A 13,942-nucleotide genomic window follows, 5' to 3' on the forward strand; every position below is an offset into this window, starting at 1 on the left:
GGGTGGGAGGATGGGGGTGGGTCGGAGGTATGCATGGGGACATCAAAGCATATCATTGATATTCTAACAGGATGGGTGTGGATAGGTGAGGGGTGGGGTGATCAACAGAGAAATACAGCTTTATGGTTTATAATGGGTTAGGAACCCCAGGTCCTTGTTAAGTCCTTTCTGTTGGGTGTTAAAATATTCAATCATTCTGACTTCAAAGGTCTTATGTTCTTGTATGGTTTTAAAGTTACCTTTCAGGATTCTCACTGTGAAGTCACTGGTACAGTGTCCTGGTCCTGTAAAATGTTGACCAACAGGTGTGGGAACCCATTATAAACCATAAAGCGGTATGTCTCTGTTGATCACCCCACCCCTCACCTATCCACAACCATCCTGTTAGAATATTAATGATATGCTTTGATGTCCCCATGCAGACCTCCGACCCACCCCCATCCTCCCACCCTGTCAGACTGTTTTCACTTATATACACTGTCAGCTAGCACATTTGCTTATTTCCGATCTGAGGAAGAAGGGCAACCTTCGAAAGCTAATCAAGAAATGTATTAAGTTATGTCCAATAAAAAAGGTATCATCTTATTTTCTTTTCCATGTTTTATTTTGTTTGATTTCTATTGATAACCTTAAGAGTGGACTAACACGGCTACCACACTCCTCTACTCTTCCCGCAGAAACTTCCATTCATTATTAAAAAAGAAAATCTGATAAAGCTTAAGAGTGGGTTCTAATGAGCCAATATAGCCTTTTCCAGCCTAAAATAATTGAAAGTATGTATTCTCAGAGCAGAATATCAAAAACTATGTGCATTATGTAGAATTCCTTAGAGGTGTCTTTTTTAGCAGAATTCAAACTACTATTTTGGACTTGTATGTTAGCGAGAATCTCCCCAAAACAAATTTTGGTGAAACCCTGCCAGCCAGAGCCTCCTTAACACATGCCCATAAACGGACAGAGTGACTGATAAGCACGGTGATCCTAGTAAGCTCTTTTGCTTCAGCACAAAACGCACCAAAAAAAAAAAAAAGGGAAAGAAGGGCCCAGAACACCATAATGAAATCAAAGACGAGTTGATGAAGGAGTCAGGGAAAATAGTTTATGTATTTGTTACATTTGTATCCCACATTTTCCCACCTATTTGCAGGCTCAATGTGGCTTACATAGTACCGTAAAGGCGATCGCCAATTCCGGTATGAACAAATACAGTAATGTTTTGGTAGAAGAAGATTCAAGTGTAACAGACATATCGGGAATTGTAGAGAGGAAGAGGATCGTAGAGAGGGATAGTTCATATGTGTCCATACGAGCTTTAAATATAAAACATTAAATTATAAGGAACATAAATCAGGAGGAGTGGCCTAGTGGTTAGGGTGGTGGACTTTGGTCCTGGGGAACTGAGGAACTGAGTTCGATTCCCGCTTCAGGCACAGGCAGCTCCTTGTGACTCTGGGCAAGTCACTTAACCCTCCATTGCCCCATGTAAGCCACATTGAGCCTGCCATGAGTGGGAAAGCGCAGGGTACAAATGTAACAAAAATAAAATAGATACTATTGGAGATTCTAAATGGAATGTTGCTACTATTGGAGATTCTACATGGAATGTTGCTACTATTGGACATTCTACATGGAATGTTGCTATTCCACTAGCAACATTCCATGTAGAAGGCTGCGCAGGCTTCTGTTTCTGTGAGTCTGACGTCCTGCACGTACGTGCAGGACGTCAGACTCACAGAAGCAGAAGCAGAAGCCTGCGCGGCCACATTGGTGATCTGCAAGGGCCGACTTCTACATGGAATGTTGCTAGTGGAATAGCAACATTCCGTGTAGAATCTCAAATAGCACCAACAGTGGAGGAGTGGCCTAGTGGTTAGGGTGGTGGACTTTGGTCCTGGGGAACTGAGGAACTGAGTTCGATTCCCACTTCAGGCACAGGCAGCTCCTTGTGACTCTGGGCAAGTCACTTAACCCTCCATTGCCTGCCGCATTGAGCCTGCCATGAGTGGGAAAGCGCGGGGTACAAATGTAACTAAAATAAAAATATGAAGAAGTCATGCAGTTGGGAAGCAGCAGAAACCAAGGATGGGAGAAGAAAGGAATGGTCAGGGCAGAAAGAATGAAATGGGAGATGCATTATACTGAGCGGAAAGGACAAGAGTTGTGAACAATAAATGAAGAAGCAGACTTTTTACTGAAAATATGCAGAACAGGAAGTAATACAGTTCTTGAAAATTCTTCGTATAAGAATAGAAAAAAAATAATCTGAATTTTTTGGGGAGGCGCATCATGCCAAACGTGTATTTTCAAGTTTCTTTTCAAATATGCTACATACCAGTCTAAGCTGCGCTGTAGGTGCGTAAACATTTTAGCGCATGCTAATGCTAGAGACACCCATAGGATGTAATGGGTGTCTCTATCGTTAGCACGCTACTGCGTGGCTTATTAAACAGGGCCTTATAAATGAAAATACGCACACAGTCCTCTATTAATATACCTACAGAAACCTTCTGCACTGAGAGACACACAGACCTCAAACTCTACACACACGACCGTTATGCTAACACATACCGCTACACAATTTTGTATAGGCCTGTACTGAAAACAGGCCTCTAATGTTACACCAGGCCTACATTACTACGGGACTCTTTTACTAAGACGCGTAGGCGCCTATGCGCGTACAACACGAGTCAAATTAGAACTACCGTCTGCGGCATGCGGTAGCCGGGGCGGTAATTCTAATTTTGACACTCGTCCAAAACGCGCGGCTGAAAATCATTTCTACTTTCTGCCGCGTGGCGCTAACCGGGCAGTGTTCGCTCACTGACGATTACTGCCCAGTTAATGGGTGAGAACTTACCGCTAAGTCAACGGGTGGCGGTAAGGTCTCAGGCCCAAAACGGACGCGCGCTGATTTTTATTTTGTCGTTCGGCCATTTTGGGCAAAAAAAAAAAAAAAAAGAGGCCTTTTTTGCAGGTGTGCTGAAAAATGGACCTGCGTGCGTCTGATACACACCAGCGCAGGCCATTTTTCAGCGCGCCTTAGTAAAAGGGCCCCTGAGACATCTAGACCCTCTGTTTCTAAATATAAGCCAACTTGATTTATCCTTAATCCCCTCTAACTTTAGTTGGTGATGTGTTTGTTACTGCACTCAAAAACCTGCGGGATCCACTCACATCACAGCAATTCAGAGATTCTTGCTTTCACAACAAAGCTGTAGGAAATTTCAACGAACTTGAGGGTAATAGGAAGGAACTGACTTCTGAAAATTTGTCTGTGGCCAGTTGAAAACTGTGCACAAAGTTTTTGACTTCTGGAAGCATGGCGATGGCTTTTAAATGTAAAGTCATGGAATTGTATCAACTGAAGCATTCGGCATACACTCTCATCACCCCAATAATCCCCAATAATACTCAGAAGCCACTTTTCGACTAAATTTGGAATTTATTAAGGATGCAGCCAGGCACTTAAAAACTCTATTACACATAATGCAACTTAACATGTTACCGTAATACATAACTTCTTATAACTTGGCAAATTCAAGCCCTGGGGTACACAGCTTTACTTCATGATGTGCCCCAATCCGCTGCCGGTGGTGCCGTCTGAGCACACCCACCGCCGACCTGTGCTTTCTTATAGCACCCGATGACTATGGTGTATCCCGTTTAAGGATACGCCCCGGATAAGTTCTTGGCCTCCTGGCCGTCCAAGCCAGGAGACAAGCCATATCCCCACAGGATTAACTGTAAACCTGCCCCACCTTCAGGCATAACATTGTACTTCATATTGCACTTAACATTTGGGCAATTATTCACCAATAACATAACAGTGTTCTGCACTCACTTGCTGTGTACCACCAGAGTCCCCGGATAATCACCGCCACGCCCCCGCCAGCTGCGACAACCTCCTCTAGAGGGAGGGTGGGCCGGGTGAGCCTCCTTTCACCACCTCTCCTTCCAGCTGCTGACAAATCCCTACGTCAGCAACCCTAGTTTATATCCCCCTGCTTCCCCTCCCACCCTTCCTTACCTTAACCCTTTCCTTGCTCTCCAGCCTCAAAACCCCTTCCCTTCTAACTTAACCCTCGCTAGCCATCAGCTCAGTTGTAATCGGCCTCTCCCTAAAACGGGCCGGCCTCTTTCTTTCCCACCATTAAAATGTAAAACTTTTGATTGAAACGCCACGTGTAGTTCTAAAGTGGGAATTGTCTCGGGGAAAATTGGTGGGTGGGAACTGTCCGGTGGGGTGGGAACTCAGCTGATACCCTTTAAGATATTCTCTACAAAGGAGGCCTAGGACCACAACAAGGCCTGCGGGAACTTTTCACTCACCAGATATCACAAAGGACGGTGGATATGAATTAATAATCACTCTAATCCGACAATTGCAAAACAACTCAGTTCTGTACCTATGGGCATAAGCTTATGCGCATGGAAAGTGGAACAGCTAAAGATCAAATTCCCAGATGGAGCAGAAAATTTGATTGCGTCGGCTACATTTACATTTCTGACGAAAGTTCCGTCAGAGGACATGGCTCTAACCCCACCCACTTTTGCAAATGGATGAGTTTAGGCATCTGAACCACTCACATTCTTACTCCATATCATGTTTTTTTTTTTTTTTAAACCTATTAAGTGGCTGACAAATCCCTTTGCAAGTCCTTATTCCTCATTTAGATGGCTAACTACGCAAATTGGAATTTTGCATATTTATATTTAAATTTTAAATATTTATAACCCACAAAACTGGTCAAAACCAACCTATGCAGTGATCAAATGTACATACATAAGATAGACCTAAACAAAACAGCAACGTAAGGCAAAAAAACAAACAAAAAAAATATTCATTACTGTTTTTTGTGTCCTGTTCTTGCTTCCTCTTTCCTGCTTCCTGTTTCCTGTGGAACTCACCTGTAGTATGGTCCTATGAATCCCCGTGTTCCACTGAAGATGATGGAGAGGAAGAATTTGACAACCTCTGGACCACAGCTGCCACCTTCATTGTCCTCTTCCTGTTGAGCGTTTTCTACAGTGCCATCATCACCCTAGTGAAGGTAAGAAAGTAGCAGGCCACCACCATCGTCCTGAGGAGGATAAAATGGTGAGAGTTGTTACTGGTCATGCAGGCATAATCTAAGAGGCATAGCCCTAAGGGGACGTGGTAGGAATGGTTTATGGCACATAAAGTAGAAGGTGATGGCTTCTCCTTTAAACATCGATGGCCAGTTCTGGGCATCCTTGTATGTATTATCATGATGCATGCAAAATTATTCACTTCCACACACTCAAAACAAGCAATGATGTCATCGGTAAGGGATAATTTGTTCTCTTTCTTTTCTTGAAGGGCTAAGGTCTATTGATGTTATATTACTATTGGTGGTAAGGGAGATCATAATCGTAATGCCAGAAGGTATATCGCAAATGCAGCCATGGAGCTCTCATCTGAAAGATCTCACAATTCTTTGGAATAATATCTGACTCCCTCCTTCTTTTCACCCCCACCTCTAGGTGAAATGGTTTATCTCAAGAATCATGCAGTATGAAAAAGAGAATGACCAGTTTATAACTGTGCTGGACCAACCAAGTTAAGAATTCAGTTCCTCCACCTTGTGCACATGGAGACAAGGCAAAGAACTGCATACCAGAGACCTGTCCACCTCAAAAGCTGAGCTGGCTCCATCCTGCCATTCCTCTCTGCCAAGTACAATCCCATCAGAGACAGCTTGAATCTAGCCTGGTTTTCTCATTTCCTCCAGTTCCCAAGTATTGTGGGATTTCTACTTTTCTGTTAACCTGTTAAGATGAAAAACCCAAGAATACCAACCAAGGGTGTGTTGAATGTTCTCCAGCGATGAAAGATAACTATAAGTGAAAAAAAGATAATAGAGCTTCACCTATGACAACACAACATAACAAGAAGCAAGTGCTCTAGGATTATCAGTAGAGCTGCTAGCTGTAAACGAGGTTGATGGCCTTAGGATGGACATTTCTTTCACATCAACGCCTGATTGCGGATTTAAATCTTTGCTATTCTCAGAGCCCTTCTCTTTGAGTCATACTTTATTACGTATCTATGAATAATTTGTTTTAAATTTGCTTGTGTTTTGGGGATTTAGCATAGAAAAAAAAAAGTCTGTACAATGAGCACCCCCCTCTAATGGTGGGAGGTAGCAACTACAGCTGAGGAAATGCAATAGCTTAACCAAAAGGAGAATCGCTGGATTTGACGATTGCCGCTTCTAGTCCTGGCTGAGCTATTTCTTTTACAAGGAATGGAAATCTGAGAAACCAGGACTGGTACAAAGAGTTGCTAAAGGATTTCAATGATTTGAGTTGCTAAAGGATTTCAATGATTTGAGAGGTTTGCTTCCTTTCTGAAAACGTTCCAAGACCGTCTGCAGTGCTGACGCCATTCCTTATATTGCTAATAAATCTTTGTTTTCTACCATGCAGGAAGACAATTCTACTTTGAGTTCGAAAATTGTACCTAATGAGCATACGTAAGGTTGAAATTAAGCCCCTGTTCTAAGGCCTTAAGGGTCAATTCTATAACTGGGCATCCACATTTACCCAAATAATAGCACTTACGGGCAGAGGTGTGCATTTGCCCACAAAAGTACCAGCAGGGCATCTAACTGCTATTTTGTAATTTCACAGGGCCCGAAAATACACACAGGCAGGCACAAAGAAGGGCTCCCACTTACGCATATAGGGCTAGATTCAATGTGGGTGCCAAAAGGTCAGTGCCAAAAAAAAACCAGCACTAAACGGCATTCTATCAAGGGCACCTGAGGGAAGGCACTCTTTCTTGAGTAACGCATAGGACCAGAATCTGTACACAAGGGATTTAAGCCAACTGAAACCAAGTGTAAATCCTGGCACGCAAACTATCCAGCTGTTTTTCGAAAGAGATGGCCGCCCGTCTTCCGACACAAATCAGGAAATGGGCGGCGATCCCATGAATCAGCCCAAATCGGCATAATCGAAAGCCGATTTTGGGCAGCTTCAACTGCGTTCTGTTGCAGGGCCGGCGAAAGTTCAAAGGGGGCATGTCGGCATGGTACCGAAGGAGGACGGGGGATTGCGTTGAGATGGCCGGATTCGCACAATAATGGAAAAAAGATAGCCGGCCGTCATGAGAATTTGGTCCGCTTTATTTGGACCCTTTTTTTCAGGTCCAAGTCCCAAAAGAGTGCCCCAACTGACCAGATGACCACCGGAGGGAATCGGGGATGACCTCCACTGACTCCCCCAGTGGTCACTAACCCCTTCCCACCCTCAAAACAACAACTTTAAAAACTTTTTTTGCCAGCCTCTATGCCAGCCTCAAATGTCATACCCAGCTCCCTGACAGCAATATGTAGGTCCCTGGAGCAATTTGTAGTGGGTGTAGTGCATTTCAGGCAGGAGGACCCAGGCCCATCCCCCCCCCCCACCTGTTCCACTTGTGGTGGTAAATGTGAGCCCTCCAAAAAAAAAACCAAAACCCACTGTACCCACATGTAGGTGCCCCCCTTCAGCCCTTAGGGCTATGGTAATGCTGTAGAGTTGTGGCCAGTGGGTTTGGGGGGGGGGGGGTTGAGGAGCTCAGCACCCAAGGGAAGGGTGCTGTGCACCTGGAAGCTAATTGTTTTATTTTTTTAATTTTTTAAAAGTGCCCCCTAGGGTGCCCGGTTGGTGTCCTGGCATGTCAGGGGGGCCAGTGCACTAGAAATGCTGACTCCTCCCAAGCCCAAATGCCTTACATTTCGCCGGGTTTCAGATGGCCGGCTCCGGTTTCCATTATGGCTAAAAATCGGAGTCGGCCATCTCATCTAACCCCGGCAAGCGATTTGGCCGGCGCCAAGCGTATTTCAAAAATACGCTTGTCTCCGCCCCTTCGCGGAGCCGGCCACGAAGATGGGCCGCCCATCAATTTGGCCGGCGCCGTTCGATTATGACCCTCCACATCACCTTCTTCTGTTCATCTCTTTGTCTTTAAAAGTATGGATCATTCCATTCGTTCTCCGATTTTTCCTTCAGCACTTAATATATTGGCCCATTCTCTGGTTATTACGCACATAGACTACTGCAATTCCCTCTATAAACGACTTGAGGTTAAAGAACTTTACCACTTGCAAACTAACCACAACACCATATTCGTCTTGTTTCCCACACATGGAAATATGATCACATTACCCCTTATTTCAATTGACCACCGCATTACCTATAAAGTTTTATAATTAGTTTTCAAAATCTTGACCTCTGGCAAACCTCGCTATCTTTTATGCCTTATTACACTTTACAGCCCAGCCAGAACTCTCGGATCAGCTCAACAAAACCAGCTAGTGGTGCCGAGCTACCCTAAAATCGTCCACAAACACACAAGACGTGCAACATTCTCGGTTCAGGATCTTAACTCCTTTCCTGTCTCCCTTCAGTTGCAGACCTCTTTGGATAAGTATAAGAGCGATCATTTCCGAAGAAGGGAAGGCGGTAGAACGAGAGGACATGAAATGAAGGGGGGGGCAGACTCAAGAAAAATGTCAGGAAGTATTTTTTTCACGGAGAGAGTGGTGGATGCTTGGAATGCCCTCCCGCGGGAGGTGGTGGAGATGAAAACGGTAACGGAATTCAAGAATGCGTGGGATAAACATAAAGGAATCCTGTTCAGAAGGAAGGGATCCTCAGAAGCTTAGCAGAGATTGGGTGGCAGCGCTGGTGGTTGGGAGGCGGGGCTAGTGGTTGGGAGGCGACTTCTACGGTCTGTACCCTGGAAAATGGCAGATACAAATCAAGGTCAGGTATACATATAAAGTAGCACATACGAGTTTATCTTGTTGGGCAGACTGGATGGACCGTACAGGTCTTTGTCTGCCGTCATCTACTATGTTACTATGATCTCAAGACTCATTTTGTCACAGATGCTTTTTACTGGAATCCCTCTCACTTTTACCAGCGAGCCCTAAGGTGTGAGTTCTGGAGGCATTTGCAGCAGTCTGTCCTGACACCCCTCCTACCCCTATTTACATAGTAGATGACGGCAGAAAAAGACCTGCACGGTCCATCCAGTCTGCCCAACAAGATAAACTCATATGTGCTACTTTTTGTGTATACCTGACCTTGATTTGTATCTTCCATTTTCAGGGCACAGACCGTATAAGTCTGCCCAGCACTATCCCCGCCTCCCAACCACCAGCCCCACCTCCCACCACCGGGAAGCATCTGTTCACGCTTTCCAAAAATACTAGGACTAGGGGGCATGCGATGAAACTAAAGTGTAGTAAATTTAAAACAAATTGGAGAAACTTTTTCTTCACCCAACGCATAATTAAACTCTGGAATTCGGTTGCCAGAGAATGTAGTGAAGGCGGTTAGCTTGGCAGAGTTTAAAAAGGGGTTGGACGGTTTCCTAAAGGACAAGTCCATAGACCGCTACTAAATGGACTTGGGAAAAAATCCACAATTTCGGGAACAACTTGTATAAAATGTTTGTCCGTTTGGGTAGCTTGCCAGGTGCCCTTGACCTGGATTGGCCGCTGTCCGGGACAGGATGCTGGGCTCGATGGACCTTTGGTCTCTTCCCAGTATGGCATTACTTATGTACTTACGCTAATTTCCACAAAGGAACAATTCAGGCAGTATCTCTTTGAAAATCTGCAGAAAACTTGAGTGTTACAAACACCCCAAAAGTTTACCATGAACACTGCCCTATGGTATATAAAGAGCTGAAAGGTGTCCTTTAAGCATCTCCTTACAGTGTGCTTGTATCCGTCTCTCTGTATAATTTCTCTCTCTACAACTAGATCTGTATATTGGGTATTGCTGTTCTTCTGACTGCTGAATAAAAAAACATGCACACTCTCTGGATATCTCGCAGTTTCTATTGTTTTGTCTTGAATTTTACGTTTTTTTTTAATAAACTCTTGTGCCCTACTATTTTGACCACCCTCCTTTCCTAAGTCAACTATTCACTTGACGTTGCTATAGATGAATCACCGCAATGTCTGAATGCAGAAGGCGTTCATGACCATCAGCACAGCAATGCCATACCCAAATGACGGAGCTGCTTAAGAGAGGGAGGGAGCAGCTGAGCAGGAGATGTTTCCATAAAAATGTTTGCAAAGGAAAGAGGGTGGAATTTGATTTACTACTTCTCTGTGGTTACAATCAAAGAGGTTTACATACTATATACAGGTGGTTACTTTGTATCTGGTAAATCAAATTCATATGACCCAATATCCTCACAAATAGCAAGGGTAAGATGCAATAATATAAATCAATTGCCCAACGCCTTCAGGGGCCCTTTCACTAAGAGTGTATCTCGCTAAGGATGTAAAAAGAATTGAAGCGGTGCAAAGAAAAGCTACGAGGATGGTATGGGATTTGCGTTACAAGACGTATGAGGAGAGACTTGCGAACCTGAACATGTATACCCTGGAGGAAAGGAGAAACGGGTGATATGATACAGATGTTCAAATATTTGAAAGGTATTAATCCGCAAACAAACCTTTTCTGTAGATGGGAAGGCGGTAGAATTAGAGGACATGAAATGAGATTGAAGGGGGGGCAGACTCAAGAAAAATGTCAGGAAGTATTTTTTCACGGAGAGAGTAGTGGATGCTTGGAATGCCCTCCCGCGGAGATGGTGGAGATGAAAACGGTAACGGAATTCAAAAATGCGTGGGATAAACATAAAGGAATCCTGTTCAGAAGGAATGGATCCTCAGAAGCTTAGCGGAGATTGGGTGGCAGAGCCGGTGGTGGGAGGCGGAGCAGACTTCTACGGTCTGTGCCCTGAAAATGGCAGATACAAATCAAATCTGAGGAAAGGGGGAGTAGGAGGAGTAGGCTCTTGAACAACACCAGTAGGCGATGTAGGTTAGGAACAATCTCTTTATTTAAATATACACTCGAGTCGAGTGTATATTTAAATAAAGAGATTGTTCCTAACCTACGTCGCCTACTGGTGTTGTTCAAGAACCTACTCCTCCTACTCCCCCTTTCCTCAGATTCTACTTTTCGTAGGAATTTGTGTACCTCCACCCTCGTGGTGGTTTGGCTTGCAGATACAAATCAAAGTCAGGTATACACATAAAGTAGCACATATGAGTTTATCTTGTCTTTCTCTACCATCATCTACTATGTTACTATGTGTAGGCGCCTATGCGTGCCCAACTGTGTCAATTTAGAAGTACCACCCGGCTACCACGTGGCCTGGCTGGTAATTTCATTTTTACGTACTTCCACTACGCACGCCAGAAAATAATTTTTATTATCTGGCGCACAGCGCTAACTGGGCACTAAAAGGCATTCTATTCGCATAGACCATTACCGCCCAGTTAACGCGTGAGACCTTACCGCTAAGTTAATGGGTGGCAGTAAGGTCTCAGACCCAAAATGGAAGAGCGTTCATTTTTGGCCAAAATTTAAAAAAAGGGATTTTTTTTTTACAAGTGCACCTACACCAGCACAGGCCATATTCCGATGCACCTTAGTAAAAGGACCCCTCAATATTCAGGAGACTAAGAAGTATACACAGCAGGCAGTAATACATATTTAGATCTTTACTGATAATTTTTTGATTAATTGGACTTCAGCAGCGTTTCCTTATCGCCAGAGCCAACTTGCTGATGGGTCGTCTGCTTCTTCGTTGGCCCATTTAAATCTTTTTAATCCCACATTTTAAATATTTTTGTGTACAGAACCATCTATAAGCTTCATCAATCCTTCAATGATTAAATTCTTCGAAAATCGGACTTGAAAGTAATTTGTAATTTAAAAGTTCACTTAAGTGGAAATGCTGTTTGGAATCCGATTAATCTTTCTTCAAGAACGCTTCCTTTCTGAGAGCGCTAAACAGCTTGAAGGTGGTCAACAAATGCTAAGGTCCACAGTATGCCCATCACATGGGCACCTGCAGCCACCCACTCTGTCTGGTGCTGCCCACTGAGCCTGGAAGCCACAAACTAAAACTCAAGAATGACATTATCTTATCTGTAACTCAACAAAAGAACAAAGATGATAATGGTTTCTCCAGGCAACTGAGTCAGAGAGTCAAAGCAGGTGAGCACCTCAGACTCTGCTGTATGGAAAAATGGAAGACATTTATCCTTAATGGAATAGACAATCAAGCTGGAACCTACAGGTTTAGGGGTGGAGTCAAGATGAGAAAATGAGATTGGAAGCCATCTTGTTTCTACTGGATAGATGAAGAGATTGTGGCATAATTGCATTTAGAGGTACTTTCTTTTCAATTTTTTGCCCTGTGACTTGGCAGGTTAGCTGGACAAACCTCACTGTAGAAATGAGGGGGAGCTCATGACTTCAAGCATAATTGGGTTTAAAAGGGTTTGGACATGCTCCTGCATAAAAAGTCCAGAAACAATTATTATCCAGGCTGACTTGGGGAATATCTCTGGGAGAGAGCAGCAGTGAATGGACCTGTTCTTTGGGATCTGCCAGGCACTTTTTTGTGACCCAGACTGGCCACTGTCTGAACAGGTTGGTGGACTTGGTCTGACCCAGTATAGTAACTTAGAAATCATTTACCTCATCATTCAAGACTAATTACACCAATATTAATACGCAGTAACAAAAGAGAGGGTATTACAGCATACAAGTATACAACACAGACAAAAAAAAGCACTACTGGGCCTTCAAGAAAAAGATAATAGCCGTCCTTTATTGTGAAAGAGACCCGACACGGGCCGTGTTTCGGCGCACAAGCGCCTGCCTCAGGGGTCAGGGTATATCTTCACAATGTATGAGCAGAAGTTCTAAATTAATTACCAGCTACCGCTGGACATACATTCAATCACGCTGAACGCTGGCTAGTTTCAAAACTAGCAAAGGCGGGTCCAAAGCAGAGAGACAGAGAAGGGCCGAGCCTGCACGCTGTTTAACGCTGCTGCCGGCCGCCATAACCCCGACGTGGTAAGTGAAGATGAGTTTTAAAAATCGGAGGGAGGGGGCCTGGAACTGGAAGGGAGGGAGGGAGGGACGACGACTCTGGAACTGGGAGGGAGGGACGGAGAACGTTGGAGGACAGTGACGTCAGGAGATGGTTACGATCCCAGTGAGACACATTGGAACGTTGCAGGAGCAAATTATTATGTTAGAAGATATTTCTATCGATTATGTTGTAAATACTCTTTGATCAAGTTCAAAATACATAATCCGGGGTACTTTTTTTTTTTTGTTACATTTGTACCCCGCGCTTTCCCACTCATGGCAGGCTCAATGCGGCTTACATGGGGCAATGGAGGGTTAAGTGCCTTGCCCAGAGTCACAAGGAGCTGCCTGTGCCTGAAGTGGGAATCCAACTCAGTTCCTCAGTTCCCCAGGACCAAAGTCCACCACCCTAACCACTAGGCCACTCCTCCAATTATCTTATTCTGTAACATGGGCTACTGGGCAAGCTCTAAAGGAGCTCGCTGTAGAGCTTGCCCAATAACACCTAAGGACGAACGTGCATGATGTGGAGGGGCATTTTCGAAAGGGACGTCCAGAACAAAGACAAGATCCAGACAGTGACCTGTGCCTGAGAAGCAGAGCTTTGGCTGTGTGCTGGGACACAGAAAAAAGAAAAAAAGAGACATATCTATTAATATCACTTGCTACAGCACCTGCTTCTCCCCAGTCATCAGAAGCACCACCAGGGGTCCCTGCATTTACTAGCATCCCACCACACCAGTTTATTAGCAGGGCTGCCAAGTTACCCAGTTCCAGGAGGGAGACTATTTTTAGCCAGTCCTGGTTCTGCACTCACATGTCAAAGCAGTGTGGGATTTGTAGTCCCTGAACCTACCCATCGAAATCAGTGCCTGCATGTTCAATAATGCATCGAGACTAGTTTGGCAAGAATCCAGGCCTGGCTTAAAATCTCCCTCCTGGAACTGGGTTAACTTGGAAGCTCTGCATTAGTACTGAACTGTGACCACTTCTCACGAGTCACAAACTCATA

General features: G+C 44.4%; 1 long non-coding RNA gene across 1 annotated transcript in view; it reads right to left on the reverse strand.

Annotated features, from left to right (window-relative positions):
• The window catches only part of LOC115457546, a 157,886-nt gene extending 152,895 nt beyond the window's left edge, over positions 1–4,991 (reverse strand). The window contains exon 1 of the long non-coding RNA XR_003939972.1: positions 4,909–4,991. This is a non-coding gene — a long non-coding RNA (uncharacterized LOC115457546). The remainder of the gene's footprint in view (positions 1–4,908) is intronic.
• Between the last annotated feature and the right edge of the window lie 8,951 nt (positions 4,992–13,942).

This window comes from Microcaecilia unicolor, chromosome 14, assembly GCF_901765095.1.
Source record: "Microcaecilia unicolor chromosome 14, aMicUni1.1, whole genome shotgun sequence".
Lineage (NCBI taxonomy): Eukaryota > Metazoa > Chordata > Amphibia > Gymnophiona > Siphonopidae > Microcaecilia > Microcaecilia unicolor.